General features: G+C 40.8%; 1 pseudogene across 1 annotated transcript in view; it reads left to right on the top strand.

Annotated features, from left to right (window-relative positions):
- LOC147663879 (alanine aminotransferase 2-like) overlaps positions 1 to 18,172 on the top strand; it is a 131,189-nt pseudogene that overhangs the window by 59,570 nt on the left and 53,447 nt on the right. The window contains exon 5 of the transcript XR_015305207.1: positions 5,238 to 5,481. The product of XR_015305207.1 is annotated as an alanine aminotransferase 2-like (transcript). The remainder of the gene's footprint in view (positions 1 to 5,237; positions 5,482 to 18,172) is intronic.

Below are 18,172 nucleotides of genomic sequence, written 5' to 3' on the forward strand. Positions count from 1 at the left end.
CACAACAAAGACAACACAACACCATTTAAAAACTAACTAGATGAAACATGTACACATCTGTTAGTGCTGGTAATCAGAGGATAACCCATGACTTCATGAAAGTATTCACAAATAACCAAAACTATCCTGGAATTTGCTCTCAAAGCTAAAATTTCTTTGTATACCAGTATTTTCTCCGATGACCCCACAGCCTTTGTATCATATCGAGCTGCCAACATCCAAAAGCCCTATGAGATAATCTGCCTTACGGGCAGTTCCTCAGGTTGCAGAGAAACTGCTCAACTACTCCGTCTTTTGAGAATCATGCAAAGGGTTTGACCAAACAACTGCTAGAGAGACATTATCCACATGCATTGTTTAACCATTCACAGAAGCGAGCCAAAAACAACAATCGGGAAGCACTTCTAGAACCTCCAGTGCAGAAAACTCCTCTGGATCGGCTCACTTTTGTGAGTACGTTCAACACAAAATCAAATAACATTCAGAAAATAGTCTGCCCAACACCATCTTGGTGTGAGAACCGACCTACCATAGGTCAGCAGTTCCACACCGCCTATTACGATGGTGTGGTCGCTTATTCCCATTTCTCTATGGGAGCTTGTGCTGCTGTCAGAAACCGGCCACAGCTCACCTTCCCACAGAAAATGGGAGTTTCTGTGAATCCCTGCACTACGTGGTAGGCATCTCATGGTGCTGGCAACGCAGTGCAGGGATTTACAGAGGGGCACCAGGCCCCAACTGAAGGTCGCTGAGGGATTGGGGCATTGCTAGGGGCCCCCTAAGTCACTCTCTGACTGTCTGTCCATGTTGGAGAGCCCCTTTAAGGCGCCTATGTGAACACACTGCTGTTATTTGGATAGGTAGGAGGAGAACTAGTGAAGGACATTGCCAGTGAATCTCATTTGAGACTACAGACTGCCCATGAGGGTGAGATGCTTGACTGTCGTAGGCAGCTCAAAGGTACAGCACGCATGGGTCATGTTCATCTGTGGTCAAGAGGGTATCATTTGCAATGTTTAAGGTAGTGGTCTCCCTGCTGCAGCATGATTTGAAACCAGACTGGTAGTCACGAAGGAGATGATTAGCATTGATGTGATCTTGAAGTTTAACATAGACTTATTTTTTACTATGATCTTTCCGATTAATGGTAGGTGAGTGAACGGGCCAGCTGCGCTTTGACAAAATATCAAAATAGTCAAACAAAAATATTGTTGCAAGAATATCAAGATGTCCAAAGTAATCGGGACATAAATATGAAGGTAAGAATATCTTTTTAAGAGTTGTCTTGTGTTTAATATTGTTGTTACATATATAACTTCAAAAAATATCATTGTGCACAATATCATTTTATTTTTATTTTTTTCTGGTTTTATGTTGTATATATAACATATTTTAAGTCAATTTCTATTGTTAAATTATCATTTTTATTTTATTATCATGAAAATTTATATTTATAGTCTTATTTTTAAATAATTTATTGTATTTGTTTAATATTTAAAAGGTGGTGTTGGATTTATAGGGGAAAAAGGTAGGAACATTTTAAAAATATGTTTTTGGTAGTTTTATTTTTATGTGAATATTTAAGGAATTTATTATAATTGATATAATGAATGCTTAATTTGCAATTGAAAATATCATGTTGCAAATTGCATGAAAATTGTACATGCAGAATTAGGTTTTATAACTTGTTTTTATTATGAAATTTGATTATGCATTATTAAAAAATGTATGTTTGGTTTTGTTATGTTAATGCTTTATATATTTTTTTATCAATTGTATGCATAATCTATTAATAGTTAAATATGTCTTATATTAATTATTGATTCATGTTGTAAATATTTTTTGTGTAGTCAGTTTATTTTTTTTGTTTTTATGGAACATGTAAAATAATTATGTTCAATTATTCATTGTTATGTTTATATAGTTTAACTTTTTTACGTAAATTCATTTAAAATATTTTTTTAATATCAGTTATTATTAGAAAATTGTCATATTTATCTTAGAATTAGAAAGAATATGCATATTATTTTGAAATATTTAATTTTAAAATGTCATGTTCGAAACATAATCACATTAAAAATACTGTTTTTTAAAGAAAATTATGTTTGGAATAAATGTTTTATATTTTTATTATATTAATGATACATTATATATGCTTAAGTCAATACATTTGTTTTCAGGTGTGTTGTTTAATATGAGAAATTAATGCTACGTGGATTTATTTTTATATAGTTTTATGATATAATTGTATTTTATTTGATTATGTTGCATACATTTTTATAATACTTTTGTACATTTTGTATTTTTATTGCGTTGTTGATTATAATTTGTATATAAATAGTTTTTATATGCTGTACTGTTTAATTAGATTTTTTTTTAGTACTGATTATTTTATTTCTTTTATCACATGATTTTTTAATGTATAGTTCCAAGTTATATTAGTTAATTGCATTATCTTTTTATTTTATACACAATATTTATTTAATATAAATATCAGATTATTTTTATTATGTTTTGATAATATATTTTTTAGAATTGGAGTGATAAATATTAAATCTGCTATCTTTGTTGTCAAACATGTCACCAACTTTGTTTAGATTAGGATTGGAATAGTAAATGTGACCTGTTTCGAGTTCACACTTTTCAAAAAAGTTTGGATTGGAGATGAAATCAGGGCGGGTCCTCTGCTAAACCAAAACTAAAATGATAATAACTTCCTGTTAGTATAATTTTATCTTGTCCTGCTTCTGCAGCTTTTGCAGGGCCAAACGGGGCTGATCTAATAGCAGAGGAGCAGGGGGAATGGTGAGCACACTCTGTAAGTGTGCATGAATGTTTGGCCGCTGTCTTGGGCCGGCTAAACATTCATGCTCACCTTGAATGTTCTCCACCCAAACTGTATTGAAGCCTGGGTGGAGAACATGCCCAGGCTCCAACTGCCTCGCTCAGACCAGTCACAGCTCTGCTTTAGATCATTGTGACTGGCTTAGGGGGGCCAAGGTGTGCTTCAAGTTCCAGCCGGATGAGGGACAACAAGGGAAACACGTGACGAGGAATCGGCGAGGAGCGAAGTAAGTTTTTTTTTCTTCTTTTTTACCCAAATTTGTTACATTAACATGTGCGTATCAAATGTAAAGCTTTTAGTATTCAACATTTTACAAACACAATTTTTTTCCTTTTTGTTTTTACGACTGTCAATAGTACATTGATGGTTTTTATATTGCTATTTATTTAGTTTTTCATGATTTATTTAGCATATAGCTTTATATTTAAAACAACATATACACATTGTGTAACATAACATTAAAAAATATTATAGTGGTACCTCCTGTCTGGCGTCTGGTTTTTGGCCTTCCTACGGCTGTGCCTCAGAAAATGGGCACCACAATGGGTACGCCAAAACAGACCATGCTGTGCAGGAACTGGGGTGCTTAAATACGGGAGGGCGCATGTTGTGCACCCCTATATGCGTCCCCATGTTGAGGAGGCACAGGTGTCCCTGGAGGGCCTCTTTGTTTACTCCCCGCCATGGTGTTCATGGAGGAGAAACCTCCATTACACCACCGACGGAGAGGAAACTCCTAATTTTGTGGCAAGCATATTACAGCCTCCTGACCCCCACAACACTATCAGGGGATGACAGTTCCCTAGGATCTATCAGTGGAGTTGTGGTGGTCCGCCTGCCCAAATCGTAATAGGGCAGTCGGAAGGCTGCCACTGGTGTGCCCCTGTAAGTCTGATGGTCCGTGGACCTCCAGACTCGCAATCGAGGTCTAAGTGTAAATAGAAAGACTGTTTCTTCCTTACACTTTTTAGGTCTATCATCAGACAAGAACCTTTGATGTTACAAAAATTACATGCATAAAATATGTACCTCTAAGGGCTTTTAGCCCCTTTTATCCATTGGTCTGTTATTATACCATTCATACTTTCTACCGCCCGCTACAGCATACAGCTTCGGGAACTGGGTCAGCCCACATCAATCATTGGCTAACTTAAATGTGAGTGACATCATTTTGTCTCTTCATGAGCACATCCACATGCAATGTACTTCCCTTCAGTGGCAGGGACTACTATTGCAATGGTCTTTTTGAGACCAAAAATACGTTTTTGCTTTTATCTACTGTTTTTTCAGATTGACAAAATTAACTTTTGCAAAACGTGTGACAAAACACAACAAGCATTGACAGAGCCATAAGGCTGGCAGCCAAAGCAGATCTAATGTCAATGTTTGTTCTCATAGAGCGCTGGACATTTTAGGGCATGCAGCAGTAAACTACCCAAAAGAGTACTCTTGTAGTACTACTTCCAGTACTCATAAATATTTTTTAGAATTGGCCACCAGCTATATGATTCAAACTCAGAATTGCTCTAGGTGAATTATTTGTTTGTCCTCCTACAGGCAATTCTGCCTCCACCTTATTCATTATGTCTTCTCAAAACAGTACCATGTAGCAAAACCAAGTCTCAAGCCAAGGAGCTGGTCTAGCAGGCTACATAAAGCTGAAGGTAGGCTGTAAACACATTTGGAGAAGGAAAGCTTGTCTTTTGGAAATTTTGGTCATATTCTTATATTGTGTTGGTAGATCCAGGGTTGGATTGGTCTTTTATTCCACTGGGCAATTGCCAGTGGGCTGGAGCCCAAGGAGGCCAGTTTTGAAAAGTCCAAGGTCACTCCTGGTGTCTCTGTCACTTTTTTCCAGTTCTCTTGGGATATTTGCTGAGGTACAGGAGGCTTCGAGAGAGAAAAGCAGTGTGGAGGAAGGTAGCGAGAAAGCAATCATAAAGGGAGAAAAGAGAGAGTGAAGGGATGGGTAGAGAGCAATGATGGATAGAAAGAGAGATTGTGCGAGGAGACGAAGGGAGCTGGGTTGGTTTGAGCATTGTTGGCAGGCCTGCTTGTGGGTCTCTCGTCCAGCCCTGGGTAGGTCTGTGAAACATGGAGGCAAAGGTAGTACCTGTAGGAAGGGCTGGTGCTTCCTGGTGCATTTTTAAACAATATGCTGGCATCTAAAAATGGAAAGATTAGAAAAAAACACTGATAAGCGCAGATACGCCAGGTAAGGAAAAGTTGATGCTGTAAAAAGAGTCAAAGATGAGATAGAAGAATTTAAAGTCTTTCACATTACATTCCTCACTGGTGATGAGACGGCTGTGGTTGTGGGGAGATACTTACTAATCCCGCCTTGTGATCACTTGATGTTCCAGCTTTAGATCTTGTTCATCTTTTTATCTAGAGTCTCATGTCTTTCATCGTCACAGAAGAGGATCCCAGAAGAACTGGGGTGATGATCTGTGTGCCCCTACACCCAGTCTATACAGATGCTATTGTGCAGTGTGGTGCTGTCAAGGTGGAGTGCCCCCTAGACGAAGAGAACGGATGGGCTCTAGACGTGTGTGAGATAAGGAGATCCCTCTACAAAGCCCAAACTCACTGCACCCCTAAAGTTCTCTGCATCGCAAACCCCGGGAATCCAACAGGTGAGGAACAAACAGCAACATTGTGACCAACATCCTTAATGCTGCTTTTCCCACTCAGTGGTATTCTCTTTTCCTAGCTCTGCACCTAAAACAATCACCATCAATGAGCATTCTAGAATGTTCCTTTGTTTGATGATGTCAGATGGGGTTTTGAGATCTATTGTGACATCATTCACCCGAGGGACCAGAAATAATACCATGTATGCAGATTCATGTGACGGGAAGATCTGCAGTTGTTCACCCAAGTAGTTTTCTGCCCATCACACCCCCTTTGAATTAGTAGGGGCTTGTGGCTATGTGACCACAATCCAGTGCTATTTTGGGCTATTTTTTAGAGTGAGATGCGACCTCATGTAAAAAATCGACGCATGGACACATTTTGCCCTCACATATAAAAGGGATTTACATTTTGCTTATTTACCCGTAGCTTTCCCTAATTTACAATTATTTTTTATTTACATGACAGCAAATTGCCTCAATTTTGCACACCCCTAGTAAATATCAGTTGGAAGTCTTGCTGCTTCACTTACCCTTCACTCTACTTGCTGACAGCAGGCACTGTTATCTCAAACTTCAACGATACTACCGTATTACAGTTGAGAAGCTACATAATTTTCTTATTACTGGTGATTAGGGATGCTGCCACTAAAATGTAATGAGAAAATTAGAGACATTGATTTGAATTTGTAGGTTTTATTTTAACATAAAGTAATAATTCATCACCATATTTAAATCCAAACCCCTGATGTTCAGAGTTGCAGGTTGTGCACAGCAAGGTGTTTTCCACCATGGCAGCCAACCCCACACTGCACACGGCCCTGGGGGATGAGGTACCTGTGGTTGAATACAGCACGCCGAAGGGGGTTGTGTGGCCCCCTCTCCTTAATTAAACAATGAGGACCCAGCAGACAATGTTTTCTGATCCCATGAAATTATTGCAAAAAATGCTGGTATTTTGGAATTATGGGCTGTTTGTTTTAATTAAAGGGTAAAGAGGGCCACGTAGCCCCACTCCTCGAACCCTGTTAGGCCCTGGGAACCCCAGGACCACTAATAAAATTAAAGTAGAGGAAGGCCACACAGCCCCCTTCCCTGAGCCTTGTATGGACCTGTGGGACCCCATTCCCCGGGGCTGTTTTTAAAAATAAAGGTAAAGGAAGCCACACGTCCCCCCTTCCCAATCCTTGATAGGCCCTGGGGACCCTGTCCCCAAGGGCCACTCATTTAAATAAGGGCAATTTTCAGCCCTGGTGACCTCCTCCCTGTGGACCAGTGATATTTCTAGGTGGAATGGTCACATGGATCCCGTGCCTGGGCAGATTTTAGCCCTGGGGACCCCCTCCCCCGGCGTCTGTGCATTTATTATGAGGAGGATGGTCACATTTGGCCCCGGGGACCCCTTACCAGCGGCTCGCTGCTGTGAAAGACTCATTGAGGACCTCAGGTGGAGCCCCAAGGCCTCAGTGGTCCCCATCGGCTGCAGGCATACAGCGAGAGCCGGCACTTCTCTCATCCACAGGGAGCAGCTAATAATACTGCTCCCTGTGAATGGGCACAATCTTTTTATGTTTCTCTGCTAGCTTCATTGTGGGCTGGGAAACAGATTAAATGTCTGTTCCCATGGTCGGAGCATTTCTGAAGCTCATGTCTGCTCAGAGAGGACTTGGCTCCCGCCTAGTGGGAGTTTTGAAAATGCTCCCACTAAGCAAGAGCAAATACTAGTTGCCCTGCCCATTCTGGTGTGGGCAGGGAAACAAGTGCCTCTGGTGTGCTCCCTGGACATAGCATCTGAGCTGGCCCTGGGGCATGGGCTCCACATGGCTATTAATGGCTATTATTAGCTAAGGGAGGGGGCCGCATGCCTCCTTCTCTTTCAATTTAGTTTTGTGGTCCCCCTCTTCCTAAGTGATATGCCAGGCCCCAAAGGCTTGGGTCCCTAGGGCTGCAGGTAGGAGGGTCGCATTCCCCCCTCCCCTTTAAAAATGCACCGGGCTCCAGGGGATGAGTTCCTCGGGTCTGAAAACTGTGTGGGGAGTGAGGCTGAATGCTCCCTTTCACTTCAAAAAAGCATTGGGCCTGGGGCATATGGCCCCTGGGGCCTAAATCCACCCAGGGAGGTGGACCACGTTCCTGCAAACTTGCAGCAAAAATAAAAATTGTGTAGTTTTGTCATTGTGATTTAGGACTGAGTCCTAAGATGGCTGCGGCCTCTTCCTGGTTGAGGTGGTGACAGCCAGTGAGATCTCAGCTCTTTTGGGATCCCTAGACGTAAATCCCTATAGTCTCCGAATTGCTAGATATCCAAAGATTTTGCGTATTAATTGTTCATAAACTACTGAAGGAGTTACACCAAATGACAAAAAGCACTCTTTCTGGACCTAGCTCTAGCTTTTTTTCTAAATTTGGTGTAAGTCCGTTCAGCAGTTTATGCTTCCGGAAAATGAATAGGGAAAACTCATGTTGTGACCCCTCCTTTTTTCTCAGCTCCCACTTGACGGATCACTCCAAAACGTTCTGTGCGCAAACTAGTCAAAAAGTAGTACTTTTTTGGAAAGTTTAGCGGAAATTCCTCAAATGGCTCCAAAGTTATTAGCAACACAGAAAATTAATTTCCTAAGGAAACATGATCCTAACTACCCAAAGGTAGATATATGTGCTTGTGTGTGTGTATATATAATATATGTGTGTGTGTGTGCATATATGTATTCATATATGCAATATATATGTAGTGGTAATGGAAGGTTAGTTGTAAATTAAAAAAAGAGGGTGCTTGGAGGGGTCCCCTCCAAAAAGAAGGAAATAAATATTAAAATATTAAGTTTAGGGTTTAGGGTTGGGTAGTAATAAATAGAGGTATGGGAAATGTTATGGTTTAGGGTTTGGTAGTGGCAAAGGCAGGTTAGATGTAAATAAAATGAATTGGCAGATTTTGGGGGGTATTCCCCCAAAATATATTTTTTTAATATATACATATATGTCCAATAAATTGCCCAAATCCTCCTGTAGCGGCAAGGGAAAGAAGCAGCACCATGATCTAAAAGAGATCTCCAAATGTTTATGGGCCCGATTCACAGAACTAACTTAAGACAAAATCTTAACGTTACTACATTTGGTATTCACAGAAGTTAGGATTTTGTCTTAAGTTTGTCTTAAGACAAACTTAAGACAAAATCCTGACCTCAGTGAATACCAAAAGTAGTAAGTTTAGGATTTTGTCTTAAGTTAGTTCTGTGAATCAGGCCCAATGTCAATACATTCAGGGACAGACAGCCGACACGTTTCGGCACTTTTGCCTTCCACTGGACCATAGAGTTCATGAGCATAAACAGTTTATTTAAAGTGACATTTCTTGTAAGTGAATGACCACTTTTCATTAAAAACAACTAGAGCGCTCATGCTGTTATTTCCAGAGCACAATCAGGTTCACACCTTCAATTTGTTCACTTAAATTCTAGGCGATAAATCAAGAAAAGGGGACAGGTTGGTAATACCTTGACCGCCCAAGACCCCGCCAATGCATAAAAGCATTTTTTTTAAAACAATATTTTTCAGCAAAATCACGATATTTGGGAATTTGCGGCAAAAAATGAAGCACGCGCGGGCAGGTTTCATTGTAAATGCCGGCGGGCTGACTGGACCTGCCCACTGCCCTGGGGACTGCCACCTTTCCTGGGCTATTCCAAATTATGCGGGGGGCCTTGTGTCCCCCTGCTCATGGGGCCACCACCTCCCCGGTGTTAATTAATACAATATGGGGGGGCCTTGTGGATCCACCTGTCCCTGGGACCACAACCTCAATGGGGTTAATTTCAATAATATGGGGGTGCCTGGTGTACCCCTCCTGCACCAGGGACCCTCACTTCTCCATGGATAATTTATACAAATGCAGGGGGGCAGCGTGGCTCCCAATCAGCCCTAAGGACCACCACCTCCCCAGGGCTATATCAAATAATGCGTGGACCACTACCTCCCACAGCAAATTGAAATAAAAGAGGGGTGCACACAGACCCCCTCCAGAAGCCCTACGTGACCCTGGGAACCGCAACCCCCGGGTCAGCTCCAGCAATGTACTGGGGTGCCCAACCCGCCACATTACAGTTTGCTATTAGCAAAAACTGCTCTGCTTCATGGAAGAAAAAGCATTAAAAATGCTCTCACTTACACGAAGCGGGCAGAAATGCTTTTGGACAGAAGGAGCTGCATGTTAGCAGCTCCCTCTGTTCAAAAGCAATCCCAGCTCCCATAGGAGGCGTGGAGCCTTCAGGGGCCCATGCGGTTCCCAACAAAGAGGTTTGGCCCTAGGCGTGGGGTACCTGGGGCAATATTGACCCTCCCAATTGAAAAAAAATAGAAAAGACTGGGGAGAAGGACTCCTCTCCTTTTTAAATACAGATATAAAGGCATGGCCCCAGGGGATGGGGTCCCTGTGGCCAACATCAGCTTTGGGAGGGGCACTTGTGATACCTACTCTTTTTAAAAACAAAGAAAAAAAAATGGGCATGGCCCGAGGGATGGGGTCCTCGGGGCTGAAAATGGTCGGTTAGCACCCCTCCCTTTAAAATATAAAAAAAGCATAAATAAATACCAGGCTTAGGGGGCTGGGGGGACCAAAATTGGCCTGGGAGGGGGGCTGCATGGCTTCACTCCCATTTGTTTTATTTAAAAACCGATCAGGCCCCTGGGGATGAAGTCTGTGTAACCCCCTTTCTTTACTACTCTGCAAATGCACCTCCTGGCATTCTCCCTTTTGGGGGACGAAGTCCCTTTGGCTGTTGAGGGTACTTAGGGACCAACAAGTCCTCCTGTTATCTCCAGTATCACCCACACAGTGGAATTGCTTAAAGGCCACGCCTCCTTTCTCCACCACTCTGCAAGCATGGCTCCTGGAGCACTACTGCTTCCGGGATGAAATCCACTTCAGACCTGAGTCCCTCAATCCCCCACCAGCAGTGGCCTTTCGTTTTTTCAATGAATTTCCAAGGTTCTAAGGTTCTAAGGTTTTTTTAATTCCATTTCCTAACAACGATGCCTGTTACCTTTTGTTTTATTCGGTGAATATATGTATCTAAATATATATTCACTGAAAAAAATAAAGGTGACAGGAACGTTATAGTTGGGCTGACATTTTACTCGTACAAAACCAGAGAGCTAACTATAACTCGCGCCCCTGCAATGCACTGCTTATGACCTCACATATTACATCACTTATGACATGGTCAGTGACATCACTGATGACATCTCAAATGACATCACTTATGACATCATCCACAGATTCTCTGATGAATTTTGAAGCTTTTTTAAATTCTATTTTCTAACTATAACGTCCCTGTAACCTTTGTTTTTTCAGTGAATGTCTAAGGTTTTTTAAAAGCTGATTCTTTATTATAATGTCCCTGTAACCTTTGTTTTTTCAGTGAATTTCTATGCTTTTTAACTAGTAATCACGTTTGCAGAGTGGTAAAGAGAGGAGACTGGGTCTCCGACCAGCTCTCAGGAAGTGTAGGACATTCAGGAGGTAACAGGAGAGCTTCTTAGCTCCCAAGGTCCCTCAGGAGCAAAGTGGACTTCATACCTCAATCAGTATTCAGTAGTACCCCATGATCCACATTTACAGAGCAGTGCAGAAAGGGGTCGCATGGCCTTCCAAGACATTTTAGCAATCCCTGTATTGGACTGCTATATATATATATATATATATATATATATATATATATATATATATATATATATATATATATATATATATATATATATATATATATATATATATATATATATATATATATATACATACATATATATATACATATATATATATATATATATATGTATATATATATATATGTATATATATATATATATAATACTTATTTAAATATCAAACCAAACCACATTCACTGGATGATGTCATCAGTGATGTCATTTGAGAAGTCATTAGTGATGTAATCAGTGATGTCACTGACCATGTCATGAATGATGCAATATGTGACATCATCAGCCGTGGATTACGGGCGCACGAGTTATAGTTAGTACAACTAACTGTAACGGGGGAATTTCAATGGTTTTATACAAGTGAAATGTCCAGCTGACTATAACACCCCTGAAACCTATGTTTTTTTCAGTGAATTTTTAAGGTTTCTTACATGCTAATTCCTAACTATAACTTGTCTGAAACCTATGGTTTTTTCAATGAATTTCAAAGGTTTTTTAAATATTAATTCCTAACTATAACATGTCTGAAACCTATGTTTTTTCAGTGAATTTCAAAGGTTTTGTAAATGCTAATTCGTAACTATAACATATGAAAAACCTATGATTTTTTTTGTGAATTTCAAAGATTTTTTAAATCATACTTTTTAAATATATTTAATGTTTTTTGTATATTGTCTAACTATAGTTGTTTAATCATTTTATTTTTAGATGTTATTTTTTAAGTTACATTACACATTTGTTTTAATGACATTTTTTTACATAAAAATATATCTTTTTTATTATTATATATTGTTCATAATATACTTAAATTATTATTATTTTTTTTCTTACTTTATGGAGTTGAGCACCGTACGAACACCCTGCTCGTATACTGCGGAAAACGTGTGCGCCATTTTACAGTCGTTGTGTAGGATCCGAGTAGGGTACGCGACGGGTACGACTTTGCCAACGCGGTTGCTATGCAACCTGTGCACGATGCATGGCGCATATGCGACATGTACGTATAACGTGACGTGACGGACGCGCGGTAGCGCGTGACTTCATATACATATCGGAAGCGATGGGTGTGCTGCTTCCGCGATTTTTTTAATGTTGGAAAACTTATTTCTATATATTTAATATAAATATTAAGAGGAGATATATTCTGAGGTTATTATAAAAATAATATTCTTTAACTTTCTTAAAAGTACATAACTTTTTAATGCAATTTAGTGAACTCGCGCTGGACGCGAGCATGGTACAAGCAGGGTGCGTATTGACTGTCCGCATCCTACGCACATCCTATGTGACTTTAAAAACAGAGATATTTATTGGCTCATTACACGTCCTATTGAAACTATTGTAGGACCCCACCCATTTCAATTACTCTTATTACAACTTTTCTGAAAGAAAGACCTCCTGTGAAAATCTGCTGCTCTTTCTTTTTTAAAGAAGAGATTCATTTAAAGATACTACGGCTGGTAATCCACCATCATCCTCTGATTCGGTGAACTCATCACAGCAAGAATTTGTTTCTGAACCTCCACTAAAGCAAAAATATACCAGCATTGTATGGAAATTGTTCACCTTTCCACCAGGCTTAAAAAAGGGGACTGCAACAAAAGTTACTTGCCGAATATGCAATGAAGTGCTTTCAAGAGGAGACCCCAACAAAAAGTACTCATGCGGAACTGCAAGCATGCGGAAGCACTGGCAATCTAAGCATCTGGTCAACTTTGCAAAGAAGGAGTTAAGGAGATTGAGAGAGGCTCTTCCTGCTTCATCAGAAGACCCAAGTACGAGTGGACCAACACCATCAACCTCTACCGCACACCCTGATATTCGTCCTCAATTTGGGAAACTTAGAATGACCTATGTAAAATGTGGACAGCTGATAGCTTACGGAGAGAAGTCAGTGGATCTGGTGTGTCGAGCTGTTGACCACCACCATTGTTAGATTTTTTTCCTCCTCTCCTCACAGTTTTTAGTTCTCTTTTCCCAATACTCATGTTTTCCCCTGTTTTACAAAAACAAAAAACAAAAAATACAAAATCGTTCAAAAAATCCCCCCCCCCCCAAAAAAAAAAAGTTATTTTCAGAACTAACTACTCTAATTAAAGAAAGATCTAAACTAGTATGTTAGTGTGTGAAAGTTGAGATTAATGTATCTGTAGTGCATAATTGACTATATAAATACATTTCTGATGTGTGGTGAATGCTGTTCTCAGAACATATTGAATTTCACTAGAAACAGTGATTTCAATTGTACTCATCACATAACAGTGGGCAAAAAAACCAATCAATTAGATTGTTAAAAAAAAACAATAATACATCCATAGTAAAATACTAGATAATATAAATCACACATATATAAAATGATTACTGCATCAAGACGAGGAAACATGGCGGCCGCTAGTTAGAGCGGTGCGCACGTCTCTGCCGGAGTTCCTGGGGATATGCCCTGACGCGCGTGTTTTCAGTTTCAGCTTGAGGCTCGTGTGAGAAGCAGTGGATTGCGGGACACCTGGGGAGCACTCGGAGAGTCATAGCTGTTCCCGAGAAAGAAAACTCAGAGAACCGGCAGCTAAGCGTGGTGAGAGCTGCGTTCTTTCCGTAGCGTGCTGTAGCGCGTTCAGCTAGCTGAGAGCCGGGGAGCTGTTCGGAGGAAACGGCTGTCAAGCGAGGGGGAGAAGGAGAGCAGGCGGAGTCCCACGGCGTTCAGATGTAACGTCTTTGAAGGTACCGAGCTTAAAGAATCAAGGCGAAGGGTGAACGGGAACGGATGATCGGGAGAGGGAGCCCCTGAGACTCTGCCGGTGAGAGCAGCGTCCAGCCGCAGCGTGCCTGTGAGAAATGAGGCAGGATAGTGGGAGGTGAAGCGAGGCATTTTCTTTGATGAGACAAACTTGAGTCTCAAACTAAGGGACTGCAGCTACACCGCAGTAGCAGGGGAGTGAGAAGGCAGGCGGGGTTTCAGGCTACTGGTTCAGGCTACTGGTTCCAAGATCGAGGAGATTTTCTGCCTGCTGAGAAAGCATGAGAAGCCTGAAAGCGCTGTGACACAATAGAGCTGGAGTTTACTCGGGCATTCTTCAAAAAAAAAAAAGGGGCGAGTGAGAAACTCAGGCACAGAGCAAGACACTTATTGCTTCATTTATATTCGAATTGAAACTGGGGAATTTACTAATATCATTGAGATTGAGATATAAATCTGCAGGTTGAGATAACGCGAGTCAGCCAAGGGTCAGGCTGGCCTGTATACACGGTGCTATAATTGGGTGTGGTAAACGGTGTGCTAGCTGGTCAGGGGATAGGGGTTACTAATGTTCTGGGAGGTGCTTTTCTCCCCTGTACCTTACCGCTGGGGTGACGCAGCTGTGGAGCTCCGAAGAAGTAGAAGGGCTGCGTTGTACACCACAGCAGAAAAAAAAGTGGCAACAACTACTCAATGCAGTAAGGGGGACCAGCAGAGGGGGAGGGCGCTGTCTCCGTTGAGACGTAAGCTACAGCCTTCTGATAGCCAGGACCCCATAGACACAGACACACAGGGATATTACTCTCCACAATTTCCAGATTTCGCACCTAAAACCTCCAAATCTAACACACAACTAAATCTTAGACAGATATCAAGTGAGACCTCTTATATAACTACAGCTAGAACCCTGGGGAAGCGGAAGGCCAAGGGGAAGGGAAAAGGCAGCAATAAAGGCAAAGAATTAGTTGCTGCCAAAGGCTCCAGTAATACAGCCCAACTACAGGATAGCGAAGAAAGCCCAAGAGAGCAGCCCCACGCAGAGCTCGGGTCTGGGTCTGAGTCTGAGATCGAATCGAACCACAAGACTACAACTGATACATGTCAATCTCCTGCCCTAAGGTCAGCAAGGAGGGGTAAGGAAAGCCAATTGCGCTATACTGCTCCAAAGGAGCTGCCACATAAGACCAGGTTGAATAAGGGGAGCTCCAAAACAAAAGCTAAAATTACCTCTCGAATTACTCCTTCATTGAAGTCTTATTTTAAGGTCCTTCCCCAGGTCTTAAACATAAATCAAGAGGCACATCCTTGTGTACAAACTGTATCTACATTATCTACGATAGTGGGGGGGGCTGGACCTATAACTCCTACAGCTACAGCTACAGTAAATAATTTAGGAGGTCAAGCTGAGAAGAAAGGAGAACTAGAAGCAGAAGGACAGCCAGTCGGAGCCTTAGAAATGGGGGAACCAGTACCCCGAGCTGCTGACGTAACTGCCTCTCTGGGACAGCAAGACCTCATTGATGCAGTGGGAAGTAATATGAAAGACTTGGATCAGTGTAGCCTAGGCTGCAAAGATAATGGGGAAGATAATGCCAGCGAGGATACCATTCAAGCTATACTCCTCAGCATGAGGAAAGAGATTAGGAACGGATTTGAGGAATCAAAGCGATGCTTTGAGGAATCTAGACTCACTCAATCAGAGATCCGCACAATGTGTGAAAATTTAGAGTCTAAGGTGGACGGGCTTTCACTAAGAACAGGAGGTCTTGAGAGTGGTGTTGAAGAACTTAAGGCAAAACTAGAGGCTGCCGAGGGTAAGATTCAGACATTAAGACGAGAAGGCAATGCAGTGAAAGAGAGGGTTGAGACACTGGAAAATTTTTCGAGACGAAATAACTTAAGGCTCCTAAAAATCCCGGAGGGGAAAGAAGGCGGGGACTTAAAGAACTTTGTTGCAACCATATTAAAGGACTCTCTAAATATGGAAGAATCTCTGTCCGAGATAGAAAGAGACATTCAAAGGGTACATAGGGATCCATTCCGCCTTAAACCAGGCAGAGATAAACCAAGGAAGATCCTGGTGAATTTTTTGACATATTCTCTAAAAGAGAAGATTTTGACCTCAGCCCTTAAAGCCAAGACTTTAAAATCTCTAGACTTCTCTTTTGAGGTGAGATCGGATTTGTCCAAAACTACACTGGATAGACAGTGGGATTTAGGCCAACGGATGGAAAAATTCAGGAGCCTAGGAACTACTGTGCAAATGAGATTCCCTGCCTTCTTGAGGGTAATGTACAACAATAAAATGTATAATGTTAAATCTCCCTTTGAAGCTGATGAGTTACTTGTTACTATTAGTGAACACGTAAACCCTCCGGAGCAAGAGTAAAAGAAGAAAATTTTTGAAAATAAATAAACAATTAAATAAATATAAATAGAATATAGGCAATTATTGCAAGATAGAGAACAAAAAAAACAAAAAAAAAGAGGAAGCCCCGTGAAAAATATATAAAATATAATAGATAAGTGGGGGAAAAAGAAAAAAGGGGAAAAAAAAAAGAGAGAGATGAGAAGGGAAGAAGAGGAAGAGAGAAAAAAGAAGAAAGGAAAAAAAAAAAGGGAAAAAAAAATATATAAGAAAAGAGTAAAACTCACTAAGGGAAAGAGTAAAGGAAGGAGGGAAAAAAAAGGGAAAATAAAAAGGGGGAAAGCAAAAAAAAAAAAAAAAGAAGGAGAAAAGGGACAAAAAAAAAAAAAAAAGGGAAAATAAAACTGAGGGGGAAAAAAAAAAGGGAAAAGGTAAAGGGGAAAAAAAATATTAAAAAAAAATATATATATATATATGGGACAAGGGAAAAAGGGAGAGGAAAAGGGGAAAAAAAAGAAAGGGGAGAGAGAGATATACTATATATAAATAAAAGGGGCTACACAAAGTATTTACACTCGGAGGTGGATATTGAACCTCAGGAATAAAGGATTTAAAATAGGGCTTTATGAGCCACCACTGCCTATATCTCTATCTTAGCAACCATCAGGATAGACATCAGGGCATGGAACAGGAAACGTCAGAGACGACAAGCTGGCAATACATCAAGCCAGAGTAAGTTGGGGGGGGTTTCCAGGGGAGGGGGGGGGGTGGGAAAAGCAAAATTTAAAAGTCCTCATGAACCAAATTCAATAATTATGAAGAATATAGATCCATGGATGTTCCAATGCAGCTGTTTGGACGAAATAGTTAAAGATACAATTAATTATAAGCACTTTCTTTTAGATCAGAGGAGGGGACGGGAAACCCCGTTAAATACCAATGGTAGACATTAAATTCATGTCCTGGAACGTAAATGGTCTGCGTGTTAGGGCTAGAAGAAATAGAATCTTACAATATCTAAGGGATTCACCCGCGCAGATCATTGCGATTCAGGAAACACACTTGAATAAACAGGAAATTACAGATGTACTTAAAAAGCTCAAATGGGTGGATAAATTCATAACTACGGACCACAATACAAGCATTCGAGGCACAGCTATCATCTTTAAAAAAGCGGCAAGGGCCCAGATTACGAGTTGGGAAGTAGATGCGAGCAGTAGATGGCTGATAGTCAAGGTTCAACTACATTCAAAGGATATTAATATTATAAGTTATTATGGTCCTAATCAGGACGATCCTTCTTACTTAAACACTCTACAGAACCATCTGATTACCTGCTCAGATCCGATAGTATGGGTGGGAGATTTTAACCTCGTCCTAGACCCAAAGTTAGATAAATCCCCTACCTCCAGAGCTGTTGTTCAGAGTAATATGAGAGACACACTATTAAGATGTATGTCGAATCTTGGCCTAATAGATTTATGGAGACAAAGGTCTGGCAATGCTATGGGTGTTTCTTACCATAATCATAAATACAGACACAAATCACGAATTGATTACGCTTTATTTAGTCGCTCCATTAAGGACTGGGTCAAAAATATAACTTACCTCCCTCTACACCTGTCAGACCATTCTGCTATCCTTTTCTCTGTAAAAGTGGACCAGAACTCTACTCACCATTCTTGGTCATTTGATCGAACAATTTTACTGGAGGAAGAGGAGAAAGACTATTTGACACAGGAAACAGTCTCCTTTCTTAAGGAAAATTTAGGCTCTACTTCTCTGGTCATAGTATGGGAGGCTTGGAAGGCCTTCATTAGGGGCTGCATTACAGGAAGGGCCTCATTCAGGAGAAAGAAATATGAAGAGGGAATTCG

Source organism: Lissotriton vulgaris, unplaced genomic scaffold (assembly GCF_964263255.1).
Source record: "Lissotriton vulgaris unplaced genomic scaffold, aLisVul1.2 SCAFFOLD_3089, whole genome shotgun sequence".
Classification (NCBI taxonomy): domain Eukaryota; kingdom Metazoa; phylum Chordata; class Amphibia; order Caudata; family Salamandridae; genus Lissotriton; species Lissotriton vulgaris.